Source organism: Pseudophryne corroboree, chromosome 4 (genome assembly GCF_028390025.1).
Source record: "Pseudophryne corroboree isolate aPseCor3 chromosome 4, aPseCor3.hap2, whole genome shotgun sequence".
In the NCBI taxonomy this organism is placed as follows: Eukaryota; Metazoa; Chordata; class Amphibia; order Anura; family Myobatrachidae; genus Pseudophryne; species Pseudophryne corroboree.
The window spans coordinates 835356958-835376669 of record NC_086447.1 but is presented as its reverse complement, the minus strand read 5'-3'; the positions used below and the strand labels follow the sequence as shown (position 1 = coordinate 835376669).

General features: G+C 43.3%; 1 protein-coding gene across 4 annotated transcripts in view; it reads right to left on the bottom strand.

The window, feature by feature from the left end:
• Window positions 1-14228, bottom strand: part of SNAP25 (synaptosome associated protein 25) — a 195284-nt gene extending 181056 nt beyond the window's left edge. Inside the window, exon 1 of one of the 4 annotated variants that reach the window (XM_063918560.1) lies at window positions 14091-14228. The gene's annotated coding sequence lies outside the window, so the exon portion shown is untranslated. Of the gene's footprint in view, window positions 1-12484; window positions 12584-13133; window positions 13157-14090 lie in introns of those variants that run through there. The other 3 variants (XM_063918557.1, XM_063918559.1, XM_063918558.1) reach the window with 3 other exon arrangements.
• Between the last annotated feature and the right edge of the window lie 5484 nt (window positions 14229-19712).

Here is a 19712-nt window from a genome sequence, read left to right as displayed (position 1 = left end):
GATATCTTGATGTGCTTTTTGGGGTCATTCCGAGTTGATCGCTAGCTGCATTTGTTCGCAGCGCAGCGATCAGGTTAAAAAACGGCAGTTCTGCACATGCGTATGTGACGCAATGCGCACGCGTGACGTACGGGCACAATGAACGATGTAGTTTTGCACAGAGTCTAGCTATGCATTTCAGTCGTACTGCTTGCCGCAGACTGATTGACATGAAGTGGGCGTTTCTGGGTGGCAACTGACCGTTTTCAGGGAGTTTGCGGAAAAACGCAGGTGTGCCAGGAAAAACGCAGGCGTGGCTGGGTGAACGCTGGGCGGGTTTGTGATGTCAAATCCGGAACTGAATAGTCTGAAGTGATCGCAAGCGCTGAGTAGGTTTTGAGCTACTCTGAAACTACACAAAAATTTATTGTAGCCGCTCTGCGATACAACCGTTTGCACTTCTGCTAAGCTAAAATACACTCCCAGTGGGCGGCGGCATAGCGTTTGCACGGCTGCTAAAAACTGCTAGCGAGCGATCAACTCAGAATTACCCCCTTTGAAACTTGCACAACATTGTGAGTTGGGTACGCTTACTATATCTACTAGCCGGTTCATAAAGATACCTTGATATGCTGTTGATCTATTAACCAATAGTGAGTGGGGTACGCCCATATATCTATATTCAAAATAGTGGTGATACTTTGAATTTATTGAAAATATTACACATTGGTTGTTTTCTCCGGTTTTTCCACATACATATGAAACTTGCATGTTGATTGAAGTGGATTGAAGTTCCTCGTCCAGGAGACACCCAAAAGATACTTTGATGTAGTGATGAGCGGGTTCGGTTCCTCGGAAACCTAACCCCCCCGAACTTCACCCATTTTACACGGGTCCGAGGCATACTCGGATTCTCCCGTATGGCTCGGTTAATCTGAGCGCGCCCGAACGTCATCATCCCGCTGTCGGATTCTCGCGAGATTCGGTTTCTATATAAGCAGCCGCGCGTCGCCGCCATTTTCACTCGTGCATTGGAAATGTTAGGGAGAGGAAGTGGCTGGCGTCCTCTCCGTTTATTAATCTTGAATTCTTGATGCAAAAATATTTGTGCTTATTGCTTAATTGTGGGGACTGGGGAGCAGCTGTATTATATAGGAGGAGTACAGTGCAGAGTTTTGCTGACAGTGACCACCAGTATACGTTGTCTGCCTGAAAAACACTCCATATCTGTGCTCAGTGTGCTGCATATATCTGTGCTCACACTGCTTCATTGTGGGGACTGGGGAGCAGCTGTATTATATAGGAGGAGTACAGTGCAGAGTTTTGCTGACAGTGACCACCAGTATACGTTGTCTGCCTGAAAAACACTCCATATCTGTGCTCAGTGTGCTGCATATATCTGTGCTCACACTGCTTTATTGTGGGGACTGGGGACCACCAGTATATTATATAGGAGGAGTACAGTGCAGAGTTTTGCTGACAGTGACCACCAGTATACGTTGTCTGCCTGAAAAACACTCCATATCTGTGTTCAGTGTGCTGCATATATCTGTGCTCACACTGCTTTATTGTGGGGACTGGGGACCAGCAGTATTATATAGGAGGAGTACAGTGCAGAGTTTTGCTGACAGTGACCACCAGTATATATAGCAGTACGGTACGGAAGGCCACTGCTCTACCTACCTCTGTGTCGTCAAGTATACTATCCATCTAGATTCTATACCTGTGGTGCATTTTAGTTTTGCAGTTTGCTGACAGTGACCACCAGTATATATAGCAGTACGGTACGGAAGGCCACTGCTCTACCTACCTCTGTGTCGTCAAGTATACTATCCATCTAGATTCTATACCTGTGGTGCATTTTAGTTTTGCAGTTTGCTGACAGTGACCACCAGTATATATAGCAGTACGGTACGGAAGGCCACTGCTCTACCTACCTCTGTGTCGTCAAGTATACTATCCATCTAGATTCTATACCTGTGGTGCATTTTAGTTTTGCAGTTTGCTGACAGTGATCACCAGTATATATAGCAGTACGGTACGGAAGGCCACTGCTCTACCTACCTCTGTGTCGTCAAGTATACTATCCATCCATACCTGTGGTGCATTTCAGTTGTGCGCAGTATATATAGTAGTAGGCCATTGCTATTGATACTGGCATATAATTCCACACATTAAAAAATGGAGAACAAAAATGTGGAGGTTAAAATAGGGAAAGATCAAGATCCACTTCCACCTCGTGCTGAAGCTGCTGCCACTAGTCATGGCCGAGACGATGAAATGCCATCAACGTCGTCTGCCAAGGCCGATGCCCAATGTCATAGTAGAGAGCATGTAAAATCTAAAAAAAAAAGTTCAGTAAAATGACCCAAAAATCTAAATTGAAAGCGTCTGATGAGAAGCGTAAACTTGCCAATATGCCATTTACGACACGGAGTGGCAAGGAACGGCTGAGGCCCTGGCCTATGTTCATGGCTAGTGGTTCAGCTTCACATGAGGATGGAAGCACTCATCCTCTCGCTAGCAAAATGAAAAGACTTAAGCTGGTAAAAGCACAGAAAAGAACTGTGCGTTCTTCTAAATCACAAATCCCCAAGGAGAGTCCAATTGTGTCGGTTGCGATGCCTGACCTTCCCAACACTTGACGGGAAGAGCTTGCGCCTTCCACCATTTGTACGCCCCCTGCAAGTGCTGGAAGGAGCACCCGCAGTCCAGTTCCTGATAGTCAAATTGAAGATGTCACTGTTGAAGTACACCAGGATGAGGATATGGGTGTTGCTGGCGCTGGGGAGGAAATTGACAAGGAGGATTCTGATGGTGAGGTGGTTTGTTTAAGTTAGGCACCCGGGGAGACACCTGTTGTCCGTGGGACGAATATGGCCATTGACATGCCTGGTCAAAATACAAAAAAAATCACCTCTTCGGTGTGGAATTATTTCAACACAAATGCGGACAACAGCTGTCAAGCCATGTGTTGCCTTTGTCAAGCTGTAATAAGTAGGGGTAAGGACGTTAACCACCTAGGAACATCCTCCCTTATACGTCACCTGGTCCGCATTCATCAGAAGTCAGTGACAAGTTCAAAAACTTTGGATGACAGCGGAAGCAGTCCACTGACCACTAAATCCCTTCCTCTTGTAACCAAGCTCCTGCAAACCACACCACCAACTCCCTCAGTGTCAATTTCCACCTTAGACAGGAAAGCCAATAGTCCTGCAGGCCATGTCACTGGCAAGTCTGACGAATCCTCTCCTGCCTGGGATTCCTCCGATGCATCCTTGAGTGTAACGCCTACTGCTGCTGGCGCTGCTGTTGTTGCTGCTGGGAGTCGATCGTCATCCCAGAGTGGAAGTCGGAAGACCACTTGTACTACTTCCAGTAAGCAATTGACTGTCCAACAGTCCTTTGCGAGGAAGATGAAATATCACAGCAGTCATCCTGCTGCAAAGCGGATAACTCAGGTCTTGTCAGCCTGGGTGGTGAGAAACGTGGTTCCGGTAGCCACCGTTAATTCACAGGCAACTAGAGACTTGTTTGAGGTACTGTGTCCCCAGTACCAAATACCATCTAGGTTCCATTTCTCTAGGCAGGCGATACCGAAAATGTACACAGACGTCAGAAAAAGAGTCACCAGTGTCCTAAAAAATGCAGTTGTACCCAATGTCCACTTAACCACGGACATGTGGACAAGTGGAGCAGGGCAGACTCAGGACTATATGACTGTGACAGTCCACTGGGTAGATGTATTGCCTCCCGCAGCAAGAACAGCAGCGGCGGCACCAGTAGCAGCATCTCGCAAACGCCAACTCGTTCCTAGGCAGGCTATGCTTTGTATCACCGCTTTCCATAAGAGGCACACAGCTGAAAACCTCTTACGGAAACTGAGGAACATCATCGCAGAATGGCTTACCCCAATTGGACTCTCCTGGGGATTTGTGACATCGGACAACGCCACCAATATTGTGCATGCATTACATCTGGGCAAATTCCAGCACGTCCCATGTTTTGCACATACATTGAATTTGGTGGTGCAGAATTATTTAAAAAATGACAGGGGCGTGCAAGAGATGCTGTCGGTGGCCCGAAGAATTGCGGGCCACTTTCGGCATTCAGCCACTGCTTGTCGAAGACTGGAGCACCAGCAAACACTCCTGAACCTGCCCTGCCATCATCTGAAGCAAGAGGTGGTAACGAGGTAGAATTCAACCCTCTATATGCTTCAGAGGATGGAGGAGCAGCAAAAGGCCATTCAAGCCTATACATCTGCCCACGATATAGGCAAAGGAGGGGGAATGCACCTGACTCAAGCGCAGTGGAGATTGATTTCAACGTTGTGCAAGGTTCTGCAACCCTTTGAACTTGCCACATGTGAAGTCAGTTCAGACACTGCCAGCCTGAGTCAGGTCATTCCCCTCATCAGGCTTTTGCAGAAGAAGCTGGAGACATTGAAGGAGGAGCTAAAACAGAGCGATTCCGCTAGGCATGTGGGACTTGTGGATGGAGCCCTTAATTCGCTTAACCAGGATTCACGGGTGGTCAATCTGTTGAAATCAGAGCACTACATTTTGGCCACCGTGCTCGATCCTAGATTTAAAACCTTTGTTGTATCTCTCTTTCTGGCAGACACAAGTCTGCAGAGGTTCAAAGACCTGCTGGTGAGAAAATTGTCAAGTCAAGCGGAACGTGACCTGTCAACAGCTCCTCCTTCACATTCTCCCGCAACTGGGGGTGCGAGGAAAAGGCTAAGAATTCCGAGCCCACCCGCTGGCGGTGATGCAGGGCAGTCTGGAGCGAGTGCTGACATCTGGTCCGGACTGAAGGACCTGCCAACGATTACTGACATGTCGTCTACTGTCACTGCATATGATTCTGTCACCATTAAAAGAATGGTGGAGTATTATATGAGTGACCGCATCCAAGTAGGCACGTCAGACAGTCCATACGTATACTGGCAGGAAAAAGAGGCAAATTGGAGGCCCTTGCACAAACTGGCTTTATTCTACCTAAGTTGCCCTCCCTCCAGTGTGTACTCCGAAAGAGTGTTTAGTGCAGCCGCTCACCTTGTCAGCAATCGGCGTACGAGGTTACTTCCAGAAAATGTGGAGAAGATGATGTTCATCAAAATGAATTATAATCAATTCCTCCGTGGAGACATTCACCAGCAATTGCCCCCAGAAAGTACACAGGGACCTGAGATGGTGGATTCCAGTGGGGACGAATTAATGATGTGTGAGGAGGGGGATGTACACAGTGAAAGGGGTGAGGAATCGGATGATGATGATGAGGTGGACATCTTGCCTCTGTAGAGCCAGTTTGTGCAAGGAGAGATTGATTGCTTCTTTTTTGGTGGGGGCCCAAACCAACCAGTCATTTCAGTCACAGTCGTGTGGCAGACCCTGTCGCTGAAATTATGGGTTCGTTAAAGTGTGCATGTCCTGTTTATACAACATAAGGGTGGGTGGAAGGGACCAAGGACAATTCCATCTTGCACCTCTTTTTTCTTTCATTTTTCTTTGCATCATGTGCTGTTTGGGGACAATTTTTTTGAAGTGCCATCCTGCCTGACACTGCAGTGCCACTCCTAGATGGGCCAGGTGTTTGTGTCGGCCACTTGTGTTGCTTAGCTTAGTCACACAGCGACCTTGGTGCGCCTCTTTTTTTCTTTGCATCATGTGCTGTTTGGGGACAATTTTTTTGAAGTGCCATCCTGCCTGACACTGCAGTGCCACTCCTAGATGGGCCAGGTGTTTGTGTCGGCCACTTGTGTCGCTTAGCTTAGCCATCCAGCGACCTCGGTGCAAATTTTAGGACTAAAAATAATATTGTGAGGTGTTCAGAATAGACTGAAAATTTGTGGAAATTATGGTTATTGAGGTTAATAATACTATGGGATCAAAATGACCTCCAAATTCTATGATTTAAGCTGTTTTTGAGGGTTTTTTGTAAAAAACACCCGAATCCAAAACACACCCGAATCCGACAAAAAAAATTCAGGGAGGTTTTGCCAAAACGCGTTCGAATCCAAAACACGGCCGCGGAACCGAATCCAAAACCAAAACACAAAACCCAAAAAATGTCCGGTGCACATCACTACTTTGATGTGCTTCAAGCTCTCTGTAACATTGTGAGTGGGGTACGCCCTTCATTTGTAACACCATAGAAGTCAAAGATACATTTATGAGCGTCAGCCATTCCTCAATCGCAGTGAGTGGGGTACCCTGCCCTTTTGTGTCAAATACACCACTTATTGTACTTTGACCCAGAAGCACCATACTTACCTAAAGGACAAAAAGGAGTGTGTCCATATAGCTGTAGAACACTCTTAATATAGCAAATAATTTTTGTTTAGTTTATTTTACAGGATAAAAAAAGTTTCACAAAGAATTATTACATTGCACTGTAGAAATTGTATTACACTATATGTATTTGTTTTTTCACACGTTTCACGACACCCTGCATGGGAATGAAGCATTGTATGGACTCTACGACAAACACCAGAGTTTCTCCATAAAAAGGAACGTATTGTATACCACACTTTTAATTTAAAATTTTCACTGAAATTTAAGCGCCTAGGGTGGCATTTCTCTCACTGTGTTTCTTTTCTATTTTGTATTGTGACGTATGGTGACATCTCAGGGAGATAAGCCATCTAGGACAGCTATACTAAGCGCTACTGCAGCAGGAATTCTTCAAATCTTTCTGCAAATATCATGACTGTCAGGCCACAACAAAGTCTTAGGGGATTTCCTACTGCATCCAATCCACAATTTGGACTCTTATGCTGCAATAAGCGGCCTGAAATCACATCGTTTGCTGTTTTGTAAAGATATGGGTTTTTAGAGTAGACGCTTGGCAAGTTGCCTTCAAGCCAGAAGAAGTGAAATGATTTGAGCCATTTCTGTGATTTTGAGAAATTCAAATATTAGTCTGCTAACTTCAGAAGTAATAAAGTCATAATTAACAAAATAAAAAATTAAGACAAAATCTAAAGTAAAGTGTATATAAATTAAATTACAAGAACTGCAACGGTTGAAAATTATCCATTAAGAAGGTTATTCCGAGAATGAAAATATAATGTAAGGTTTTATGCACATTTTCATCTACTTAAAAAACAAAACAAAAAAACCCCCACTAGATTATTCAAAGCTGTGAATGTGGCAGTGTATGGTCCCATTGTCATATATACGGTAATAGCTCCACCAAGAAAATGTCTGCCTCAACTGTGTATACGTTATAAGGCCAGTGTATGGTCACATTGTCATATATACTGTAATAGCTCCACCAACAAAATGTCTGCCTCAGCTGTGTATACGTTATGAGGCCGGTGTATGGTCACATTGTCATATATACTGTAATAGCTCCACCAAGAAAATGTCTGCCTCAGCTGTGTATATGTTATGAGTCCAAGCTACAGAACTGTGCTTATTAGCTGTGGGATGGAAAGACAGACTGTTATATCATCATACGCTGTTAATTGTTATATCATCATGTCCTATTACTTTTTATTCTTAGCATAGCACTTTTGATTGTATTGTATTGTATTAATTACATTAATCCTATTTGAAGATACCATTATCACAAATTACACTGATTAGTGGGTAAATGGAACGATATATAGAGAACAAATGCAACAAATGCAACCCCTCCCTTATGTGTAATAATGTATGGAAGGATTACACAATGCAGTGCAACTGCCCTATAGCCACACCTGACTTCATGTCCTCAATTTTATATAATGATAGTGGACATTACATTACATTATATAATATCATAGGACAGTGAGGGTCATTCAGACCCTACCTCTAATGCAGCTTGCAGCACAGTTTGGCAAACTGCACATGCGCAGCGGCCGCATAAATTGCATATTTTGGGGGTGGCGACGTGGCATTGGGGGGGTGAATGGGGCGGACCATGCCCATTTTCGGGACAGCTGCGTGACATCACACGCAGCCGCCCCAAACAGAAAAATGGCTGCCGACTGCCTGGCAGCGCGCCAGGGGTCAACCTTAGATCTAATGCGTTCACAATTAGATTGCGGACACATCAGGAGGCGGCTTAACACATGCTGGGCGGCCGTCATCATGTGCAGAGATGAACGCAGATCTGGTTGCGTATGCAGCCATCTGCGTTCATCTCTGAATAACCCCCAGTATACAGTACTACAACATGCAAGACAATGATACATTTTTAGTTACAGTACATTAGCACGAGCAGGACTGTATATGGTATTACACCCTGTATACAGTAATACAAATTGCAACAAAGAACCCACACCTTTGGATATTGCAGCACAAGCAATATGTGGATTAATCCCCACGATCTACTTTTAAAAAAAATGCAAGCAAATCATGTGAAGATAAAAAATCAATTATATTCTATGTGTCTATGCATTAATTATCTAAAAATAGCATTAGCAAATGGGCCATGCGCCAAAGAGCTTAGGTAAACAATTCCAGACCACAATGGGAATAATGCGGACTATGATCTGCAGCATTATTTAGCCTAATGCAGAATATACTGTATCTCTGATGGGATGTAATTATGTGACCGGCAGTCTCCTAGTTATGTGACCGGTGGTCAGGAGACCACCAGTCACAATACCGGCACCTACATCCCGGACCCTGACTATCCTGACGGTCGGCATGCCAACCATCAGGGACTATTCCCATAGAATGGGAATAGAACCTGTGGCGAGCTTCGTTGCACTCACCTCTCCCCCCCCTCTCCCCCCCCCCCCCCTCCCAGGCATCTAAATGCCGGGATACTGCTTTCGGTATTGTGACCGGTCTCCTGACCCCCGGTCGCACATACTTAACCCGGCATTATAAATAGATTACCATATGTCAAATATTCATACTTCAGTCAAGATGTGTTTGTGTTGTGGTGAGTTTTTTTGCATTTTGTCTGTTCCATGTCTGTGCCTAAAGCATGCCACCTCCATTGTCAATGTTCATTGAACTCTGTGGGGAGTGCATTTCATACAAATCCACTGGAAGTTAATGTGTGAATGGTTTATCCAGTGTTGTGTTGCATTTTTTCTCATTCATGTCTATAGCCCATTCATCTCAGTGTGGTTTTGTGATACAACACAAATGAATGTTGTAGCACTGCACTGGTAAAGAGCCCTACACACTGGTTGATTACACTGAAAGATATGAACGATCTCGTTGATTAATGAACAAGATATCGTTCATATCTTTCAGTGTGTATGCACCAACGATGAACGATGCGCAGCAGCTAGCTCGTTTATGCTCGCAAGCCAATATGGACAATATCGTCCATATTAGCATGCATGGCTATGGGGCCGGGTGACGGGAGAAACTTAACTTCCCCCATTACCCCCCTTCCCCCACTCTGCTGCCGGGTCGCCCCTTTGGGCACCTCGTCGGCCAATCGGCCAGTGTGTAGGGCCTTTAACTGTTTTTGCCCATATCTGCAGGTATTCATGTGAGCATGTAATTTATTGATACAATTTCAAAGCATAGAATCCCTGGGACTCCCTTTACCATCAAAAAGCTGCTTGTGATTGGCTGAGCAGCTAAGGGGAGTCCCAGTCAATTGAGTCTTCTGTTATTCTTCACTGAGACTCGAAGTGGAGTAGTTCACTTTGTTTCTCATACAGTATATATATTTTTCCAGTGGATTAAAAGTAGATTTGCTTGGTCTGGATTTAAAACTCAAGATTTGACTTGGATTTCTCTTTGGATTAAATACAATAATCTGGTTTGGATTGGATTACATATAAAGGACATTTTCTATTGGATAAAAAAGGATTTCCCTTTGGAATAAAACACAAAAAATGTACCACTGCTTTAAAATGAAACAATACCTACTGGATGAAAATATTTTTTTAAATAAGGATATATTTATATAATTATTATTATTTTTTATAAATGAGTGGGTGTTTTTTGTCTTATTTGTGCTATATTGTATAGCAGGTAGAGTTCTAATGGACACCTCACCATTTTACTGAGCTCCACTGGGCTGACAAAGTTGCAAAGCCAGGGGTCCCAAATACTCCATATTTACCTGGTACTTACAAGCTAATGGTGTCAGTAAGAGCCATAGCACTTTTCTGTGGGTGTTTGTAATATCTGGGACTTTGGTGCTGTTTTTGCACCTTCCCAACAGAGAAGCTGCTCGAAACTGGCCAGACTGGGCCTGGATCCACTATGACAGAGGGACCCAACACTGCAGGTTCTTACATTAATAACCTAACCTGATTAAAATTTCTACATGCTGTAAGCCCCATTGAAATGAATGGCCTATTGAAATGAATGGGAAAACATCTTGCTGCTTGCATCTGGACACATTTTCAAGCACATGCGAACAGATCTAGTGCATACAACAGCAGATATACAGCAAGTGAACAAAACTGATATTTGTAAGCCTCTTTACATGTGGTTTGTGCTTGCATTTTTTAATGGAAATGCAACACTGTTGCGTAAATGTCCTTCTAAACAGCATTAATATAAATGAGCTACATAATTAAATATAACTGAACATTTTTGTCACCATTTACACATATTCTCCTTCAGAAACATTCTGACCTTCATCCCATGCCATTAAATATGTAAGAAGATGTTGTCTAGTTGACATTTTCATACTGTGCGTAAATCAAGAATAATAGCTGTATCTGCTTCCTTAAATTACCCTGATACTTTATTGCTTTTAGCTTGAGTTACAATTAAGTAATACATATACAATGCTGAAATGTCTAACTTCATTGAGGGCTTATTGATTTGCAGACTAAGCAAATACATCTAATCTTATTTAATAAAAATTTCTAGGAAAATAACTACACAGCATTTCCCACTAATTACATTTTACAAACAAAGCAGACCTAAAGAATAAATTGGTAAGGCGCCAATCCCATGCATACATTTATTAGTACCCTAATTGTGTCCAGCACTTCGACTAAATGGCACAACTACTTTTTATACGTAATGCAGGGTGAGTAAAGGCATGGTAAATGCTGTTCAATATTATAGTACACAATGAAAAAGTGCATGTACAGTTTATTTTTTATTGGTTTTGGATAGGATATCTTCCAGGTGGTGGCCTTCATTCGCGATACACATGTAGTCAATTTGTCGTCACTTGTGAGCATAATGGTATTTGCAAGAACATGGTGAAGGATAGCCTCACAATATGCCATTCGGTTCTCCCAGTCTCATTCATTAAGTTCTTAAACAACTATCATTTGATGGAAACGAATGGCACGTTGTGAGGATATCCTTCACGATGTTCCTGCAAACGCTGTTCTACCCACAAGTGACGTAGCTAACTTACAGAAATTGACTACAAATGTGCATCACGAATGAAGGCCACCATCTGGACAATATCATATTCAAACCAATTGAAAATAAACTGTATTCCATGTACTGCCTTTTTTATAAACCTTTAAAATCTGGGAGTTTTTTTGACTCACCCTGTAATTCCAATATTGGCAGAAACTATTGATTACATAAACTATTGATGGCATTGACCCACTTTATTCCAATTCAGCAAATAATACCATTGTGATTGTAAAAAAAAAAAAAATATAACACATTTACCTGACTATAAAATATATTACATGACATTAGTTTCTTATAATTACCGAATGAATAATATTGGAATTATATGCACATAAAGTGCTTAGTATTCCTGATATTTAGTTATATTAATTCATTGAGTGTCCCAAGGGTACTCATTTTGCATAGGGTGTTGACCTATTGATTTCAACAGACACAAGAAAATAATCTATGACACTGCACTTATTATAACCATCATTTTTTTTATCAGCGTGTGCATTTCACTTTAGTAACATTTTGCATATCTGCAATGATGCACCCTGTGATGCACTGAAAATACTCTACATCTTCCTCATTCTAATAAGGAATAACCATTTTCTCCTGACGTACATAAATGCCCTATATTCCCCGGCCCGATCATATTTATGTATGCAAACCCATTATTGTCACTAGATATTTCTGCATTTATTGTAATCTGTTCCAATTCCAATCAATAATTTACTTTAGCATGTTGTTAATAACCAGTTATTTTAAACTCTTTGATGTACAATAATACATCATTTAAAATGCATCTCATCCTATCATAATATTTATCTAGACATAATTAATTTACAATATAATCATATATTAACTAAAATCTACAACTACAAGATATACCAGTGAAAGTCTACATACAGTAACAATGATTTTGTACTGCCCATACTGCTGCTTCTCCTACACATACAGTGCAGTAAGTCAAAGACATATAATGCATTTCAACATAATTTTAAGACCCAAAGGTGGAGCTGTATTTTGCATTATATCTGTATATTGATAAAGAGCCTGCGCCCACTATAAATCTGATGTGTATATATATATATATATGTAGGTAGATAGATATCTACATATATATATATGTATACACACACACACACACACACACACACACACACACACACACACACACACACACACACACACACACACGTATATGAGTATGAGTAAATTACCGTTGCATCTGTTTCTCCAATATATGCAAAAATACAGTATATCCCCGTAGACTGCCTCATTCTCATCACCGCACAGGGCTGAGCCTGTGATCGGGTGGGGTCTTCTACAGCCTTCCCAGAAAATTCCACACGCTGGATTGCTTTTTTCCCCTTCTCACCCCCCACCTTGTAATTAAAGCAATCTGTTTAATGTGTACCTGCTGGTTAATGCCTGTTTTTCAATACGATTAGTAAACTGCCCTTTAACAACTGACGCACAATTAAGTATGCGCTGCTATAATGAGTGCCCTGTCGTTTGATTTTATATCGCAACCTACCAAGCCATCTGTTAAAAAGTCATTCGTTAATAAAGAAAAATTGGCCAAGGTTGGGACATCGATGTACTAAAAATATCATCATCATTGTGCTGGAGCTATAACGACATTTACCTCTGCCTAACAATCATGTACAGATCTTATTATCTTAGTGCCAACCACATGGGAAGCAAGCCACATCTTTATAAACAAATCTGCTGCATCTCTGGCATTGGGTCTCTGGAGGTGATCTGGTGTGCCTGAATCTGAGCTATAGAATGCAGATCCCCTGCCCTCCCCCCATTCCTTCTTGCTTTGCTTTCTCACTAGTGGGTAACAAAACCAGCAGTAATTACCAATGCCCCAGCACGTAGATCTGTCAGCCTCAGAGGTGGCTTTTCTTTTCTTTTTTTTTTCTTTTTTGACGCAACTACGCAGAAATGTCTGAACGTGCAGCCAGCAAACCCTCCCTCAGTGATCGCCCAAGCTGAGGGGGGCTCTGTAATAAGAATATTTATTTATGTCCTACAGAATTATTGCTATAGCGCACACATTACTCATCACATTTGCAGAGACTGTTCCAGACGGTCAGTTGAACAATGCCTATAAACGTAATCCCAGTCGGATGTTGTACAGTATATTATAGTGGTCAGGTTATTTACAGAAATTCTCCAAACCTGCCCTTTAGCACCAGGGCAATGTGGGTGATACTGTTGCTACAGGACTAGGATGTGGATACATCTGAAGGGTAATGCACTGTATGGGTGGGAGCAATGGGAGATACTTTGTTACAGAACTAGGATGTGGATGTATCTGCAGGGAGATGCACTGTATGGGTGGGAGCTGGCTGGGAGATACTTTGTTGCAGAACCTGGATGTACAGTATGTGCAGGGAGATGCACTGTATGGGTGGGAGCTGGCTGGGAGATACTGCAGGAGAGCTCTGCACTTATAGCTCTGCAGTGGAGCTGTCCACCTCGCTGCGGTGCTGAAACCACCCACACCAGCACACACAGCCTACAGATCACAACGCAGGGCACCTAGGATGCACCAGGCAGCCTCTCTGGTTGCAGTCCGGCTCGGGTCTTGTAGAAATCACTGCAGCATGTCTGATTACCAGGCAGCAGGGCTTACAAGCCACTGCAGAGAGAGGGCTACAGTGCAGCCATTCAGGTTAAACAGCAAGACCAGATTTGTTGGCTACATCGTCAGCTGCCTGCTAAGATGACTTCCCTCCTGCCCCTTAATGCAGCTGCAGGAACCTATAACCCACGAATGCACTAAACAGCGGGGTTACAATGCATTTGCCTTACCTTGTGTAATGTTTATCCAGCAGAAGTAGGTGCTGAAGAGGAATCTGTCTCCTTATGGAGGATGTAGCTGCAGGGGAGGCAAGAACCACCGTTCCTGACCTCCTCCAGTCTTCTTCTTCAATGGGAAATAAAAGGAGCTCTGCCCTTATCAAAGATGGCCGTCCTTCTTGACGTCAGCAGCTTATAATAGACATCTATCATGGGGCGGAGGGTGTGTGGGGAGGGGACAGCCTGCTGGAGAGGTTTGAGTCACACCGTCTGCCCGTGCAATGCTGCAATACATTTTTTTTTTTGTAAAAAAAAATGTGTGTATTTTGATAATACCTTTAAAAAAACAAACCCTGAGGATGCAGACTGCTAGGCTGGGTGAGTTGCATTATTCTGAAATGCATTAGAAACTAGTGTTGGTTTTTTTTTTTTTAGTTGGCTGCAGGGAGATTTATGATGAATTAAATTGAGCTAAAGCTGCTGCACTGATTTATTTTCGCCAAAGGGGTGGTCTGAAGGGATATCCCTCTCTTGTGTCTGCTCCATATATGGATAACCTACGTGTACAGCTAATATACACAGGCTCTTTAAGTGAATTCTATTTCCCTAAGGATTTAATATGCTGAAAAAAAAATCTATCCGTAAGGAAAATGCAGTAGTCATCCTTGGGGCTGTGCAGAGGATGCACAACAATCTAGATTGGAGAGAAAAGCAAGCTGAATATTGTTCAATGCTATAGAAAATATTCTTTCAAAGAGGTTGTTGCAGTATCATAGGTGTGCACAGGATTACAGCAAGATGTGTCATGTCATTTGTCAGCAGTTATAAGATTATTTATTATTATTTATTTATATAGCACACACATATTCCGCAGCGCTTTACAGAGTATATTTGGCCATTCACATCAGTCCCTAACGGTATCCGTTCACATGGTTGACCATGTTATGGTCGACAGTCATTAGGTCGACCACTATTGGTCGACATTGACATGGTCGACATGGACACATGGTCGACACATGAAAATGGTCGACACGTGAAAGGTCGACACGTGAAAAGGTCGACATGAGTTTTTTTACTTTTTTTTCTTTTGGGGAACTTTTCCATACTTTACGATCCACATGGACTACGATTGGAACGGTAAAGTGTGCCGAGCGAAGCGGTAGCGGAGCGAAGGCAGCATGCCCGAAGCATGGCGAGCGAAGCGAGCCATGCGAGGGGACGCGGTGCACTAATTGGGGTTACCAGTCACTTTACGCAAAAAACGACACCAAAAAAAGTTAAAAAACTCATGTTGACCTTTTCATATGTCGACCATTTTCATGTGTCGACCATGTGTTCATGTCGACCAATAGTGGTCGACCTAATGACTGTCGACCATAACATGGTCGACCATTCATACCGGAACCGTTCCTAACCCAGTGGAGCTTACAATCTATGTTCCCTACCACATGTACACACATTCACGCTAGGGTTAATTTTGTTGGGATCCAATTAACCTACCAGTGTATTTTTGGTTTGTAGGAGGAAATCAGAGTACCTGGAGGAAACCAACGCAAGTACAGGGAGAATATACAAACTCCACACAGTTATGGCCATGGTGGGAATCAAACCCAAGACCTCAGTGCTGTGAGGCAGTAATGCTAACCATTACACCATCCGTACTGCCCAGATTGTTCAACAACCGATAAGATTGTTCGGTTGTTTTATTGTAAATGACCCTTACACTATCGTACAAGCAGTCACGTGATTACTTGATATTTCAATTATTGCGCAGTGTTTTACAACATACCATTATTAAACGGATGTAGGTAAAAAAGATCCACACTAAGGGGGGGTTTTCAGAGTTGATAGCACAATCTGCGACCACTAAAATCAATGCTGAGGGGTCGCCCAGCACAGGGCAAGGCCGGCCAGCATATGTGGCGCCGCCCCACGATGCGATCACAATTCAATTGTGTTCGTATCACAAAAACCTGAAATAGAGGTTGACCCCTGCCTACGCAGCACGGCTGCGCAAACAGTGGTACTGCCGACATGTTTGAGATCGCAGGAATGCAGGCAACATTATCGCATGGGCCCCAAAACTGCCATGACACACCTGCGTTTACTGCAATACTCCCCCCCCAATGCTGTGTCGCCGCCCCCGGATGCCTGTTGCCTGTCGATCGTGATGCGAATGCATCCTTCCGGGATGTGATCGTATCATGCTAACACGAGCACTGTGGCAGCAGCACGTGCGCAGACAGATGGGCGGAAATCAACTGTTTTCGATTTTCAGCCGTCTGCGACAGAGTCTGAATAAGGCCCTAAGTGCATTGAAAAAGGCAGACCCAACAAAAGTGCTGCATCCATACTAAGTACAATGGAAAAGATGGATCCACTGTAGAAGGCAGATCCATGTAAAATACACACAAAAAGCTATGTATATTGTGTGTATGTATGTATATATATATATATATATATATATATATATGCACATATTTATCTATCTATCTATCTATCTATCTATCTATCTATCTATCTATCTATCTATCTATCTATCTATCTATCTATCTATCTATCTATCTATCTATTCCAAACTCGCAGATAACATAATGCAGGGTTGACATTTTGGTCCCATAAGGACAATTTTCAAGACAGCAACATAAAGTGCAAAGTGCATGTAGCAGCCAGAAAGTAACTGTGTCCCACTGCCTGGCCGGCTTCACTGGGTGCTAATGTCGCAAGATCTCTTATACAGTGGTTGTGAATGGGGAAACGACATCTGAAGCTGACGAAATCGATAGCTGCAGATGACGGAATGGTCAGTGCCGCTGACCGTTCATACATTGCCTGCACATCAGTGTGCCCACACTGCCACCATGGCCGGATTAACAATGGGGCGGATGGAGCTGCAGCTCCAGGCTGCCCCATCAAAATAGGCCCTCAAGATCTGCTGCGCTGCTGTACACAGGAACATTTTTCTTTCCTGTTACCGCAGTCGCCTAAGGCCCGTCTACTAAAGCCGCAAAACCCCCTTCCACACTTTCCCGAGGTTGAAAACCGGACATAAGAATTCTGCTCATAGAGGCGCAGCGGAAAGCTTCACACCCCTCCCTGCACCGCACAGTACCTGCCTATCCAGCGGGGCAACGCCGTGATGTTGCATCAAACCCCGACATGAGACATGACACCAGGCGCCACCCACCACCGTGTACAACTGCAACAGCCAGCTCAGCATCAGCTCCGTGAAGGTGGCCTTGATTGCTGCCTCTGCCTGAGCTACCTGGCTGCTGATCATCGGCGACAGGCTTCAGCTGTCAGTGAATGGGTGATCAAGGAAGGGGTGTCAGTGTCCTGCAGTGCCTGTGTAAAAGGTATTGCAGTATTTCTGAGTGAACATGGGAATAATTATATTTTGTTTAAATACAGTATATATATATATATATATATGGAAAAAAAATAGAGAATAGCGCCTAGGACGATCCTAATATAAACAACGGTGTATACTGAATATGTGGCTCTAATAATATTAAAACAACCCCCAACTCTTAGTGGGTGGCAGCTCCTGCCCAGAGGTGGGTTGAAGATAAACAAAAATGAAGTGCAAAGGAGCGCCTAATGGTGTTTAGAGCGAAAGGTGATAAATCACCCTGTGGAACGTGAGAAAGTGTAGAATTACAAAGTATAACTTATCTCTTTACACGTCTTCAGTTCTGATGACACTTTGGTGCATGTAAAAACTAGAGATGAGCGGGTTCGGTTTCTCTGAATCCGAACCCGCCAGAACTTCATGTTTTTTTTCACGGGTCCGAGCGACTCGGATCTTCCCGCCTTGCTCGGTTAACCCGAGCGCGCCCGAACGTCATCATGACGCTGTCGGATTCTCGCGAGGCTCGGATTCTATCGCGAGACTCGGATTCTATATAAGGAGCCGCCATTTTCACACGTGCATTGAGATTGATAGGGAGAGGACGTGGCTGGCGTCCTCTCCGTTTAGAATTAGAATAGATTAGAGAGACACTTGATTTACTAATTTTGGGGAGCATTAGGAGTACTCAGTAGTGTACAGTGCAGAGTTTTGCTGATAGTGACCAGTGACCACCACTTTTATTTATAATCCGTTCTCTGCCTGAAAAAAGCGATACACAGCACACAGTGACTCAGTCACATACCATATCTGTGTGCACTGCTCAGGCTCAGGCCAGTGTGCTGCATCATCTATATATATTATATATCTGTCTGACTGCTCAGCTCACACAGCTTATAATTGTGGGGGAGACTGGGGAGCACTACTGCAGTGCCAGTTATAGGTTATAGCAGGAGCCAGGAGTACATAATATTATATTAAAATTAAACAGTGCACACTTTTGCTGCAGGAGTGCCACTGCCAGTGTGACTAGTGACCAGTGACCTGACCACCAGTATATAATATTAGTAGTATACTATCTCTTTATCAACCAGTCTATATTAGCAGCAGACACAGTACAGTGCGGTAGTTCACGGCTGTGGCTACCTCTGTGTCGGCACTCGGCAGCCCGTCCATAATTGTATATACCAGTGACCTAGCCGTGGTTTTTTTTTCTTTCTTTATACATACATACTAGTTACGAGTATACTATCTCTTTATCAACCAGTCTATATATTAGCAGCAGACACAGTACAGTGCGGTAGTTCACGGCTGTGGCTACCTCTGTGTCGGCACTCGGCAGCCCGTCCATAATTGTATATACCACCTAACCGTGGTTTTTTTTTCTTTCTTTATACATACATACTAGTTACGAGTATACTATCTCTTTATCAACCAGTCTATATATTAGCAGCAGACACAGTACAGTGCGGTAGTTCACGGCTGTGGCTACCTCTGTGTCGGCACTCGGCAGCCCGTCCATAATTGTATACTAGTATCCAATCCATCCATCTCCATTGTTTACCTGAGGTGCCTTTTAGTTGTGCCTATTAAAATATGGAGAACAAAAATGCCACTCCTAGATGGGCCCGGTGTTTGTGTCGGCCACTAGGGTCGCTAATCTTACTCACACAGCTACCTCATTGCGCCTCTTTTTTTCTTTGCGTCATGTGCTGTTTGGGGAGGGTTTTTTGGAAGGGACATCCTGCGTGACACTGCAGTGCCACTCCTAGATGGGCCCGGTGTTTGTGTCGGCCACTAGGGTCGCTTATCTTACTCACACAGCGACCTCGGTGCAAATTTTAGGACTAAAAATAATATTGTGAGGTGTGAGGTATTCAGAATAGACTGAAAATGAGTGTAAATTATGGTTTTTGAGGTTAATAATACTTTGGGATCAAAATGACCCCCAAATTCTATGATTTAAGCTGTTTTTTAGTGTTTTTGGAAAAAAACACCCGAATCCAAAACACACCCGAATCCGACAAAAAAAATTCGGTGAGGTTTTGCCAAAACGCGTTCGAACCCAAAACACGGCCGCGGAACCGAACCCAAAACCAAAACACAAAACCCGAAAAATTTCAGGCGCTCATCTCTAGTAAAAACAGAAAGAGAAACATAGTGTGTACTGTATAAAACCAGTAACTCTTAATTAGGAACCTAGCTGGTCCCAATAACCGAATAAGAGTATGGTAACATAAAAAAATATATAGATTTAATATGCAGTCCTGAAGCAAATGCAGGTA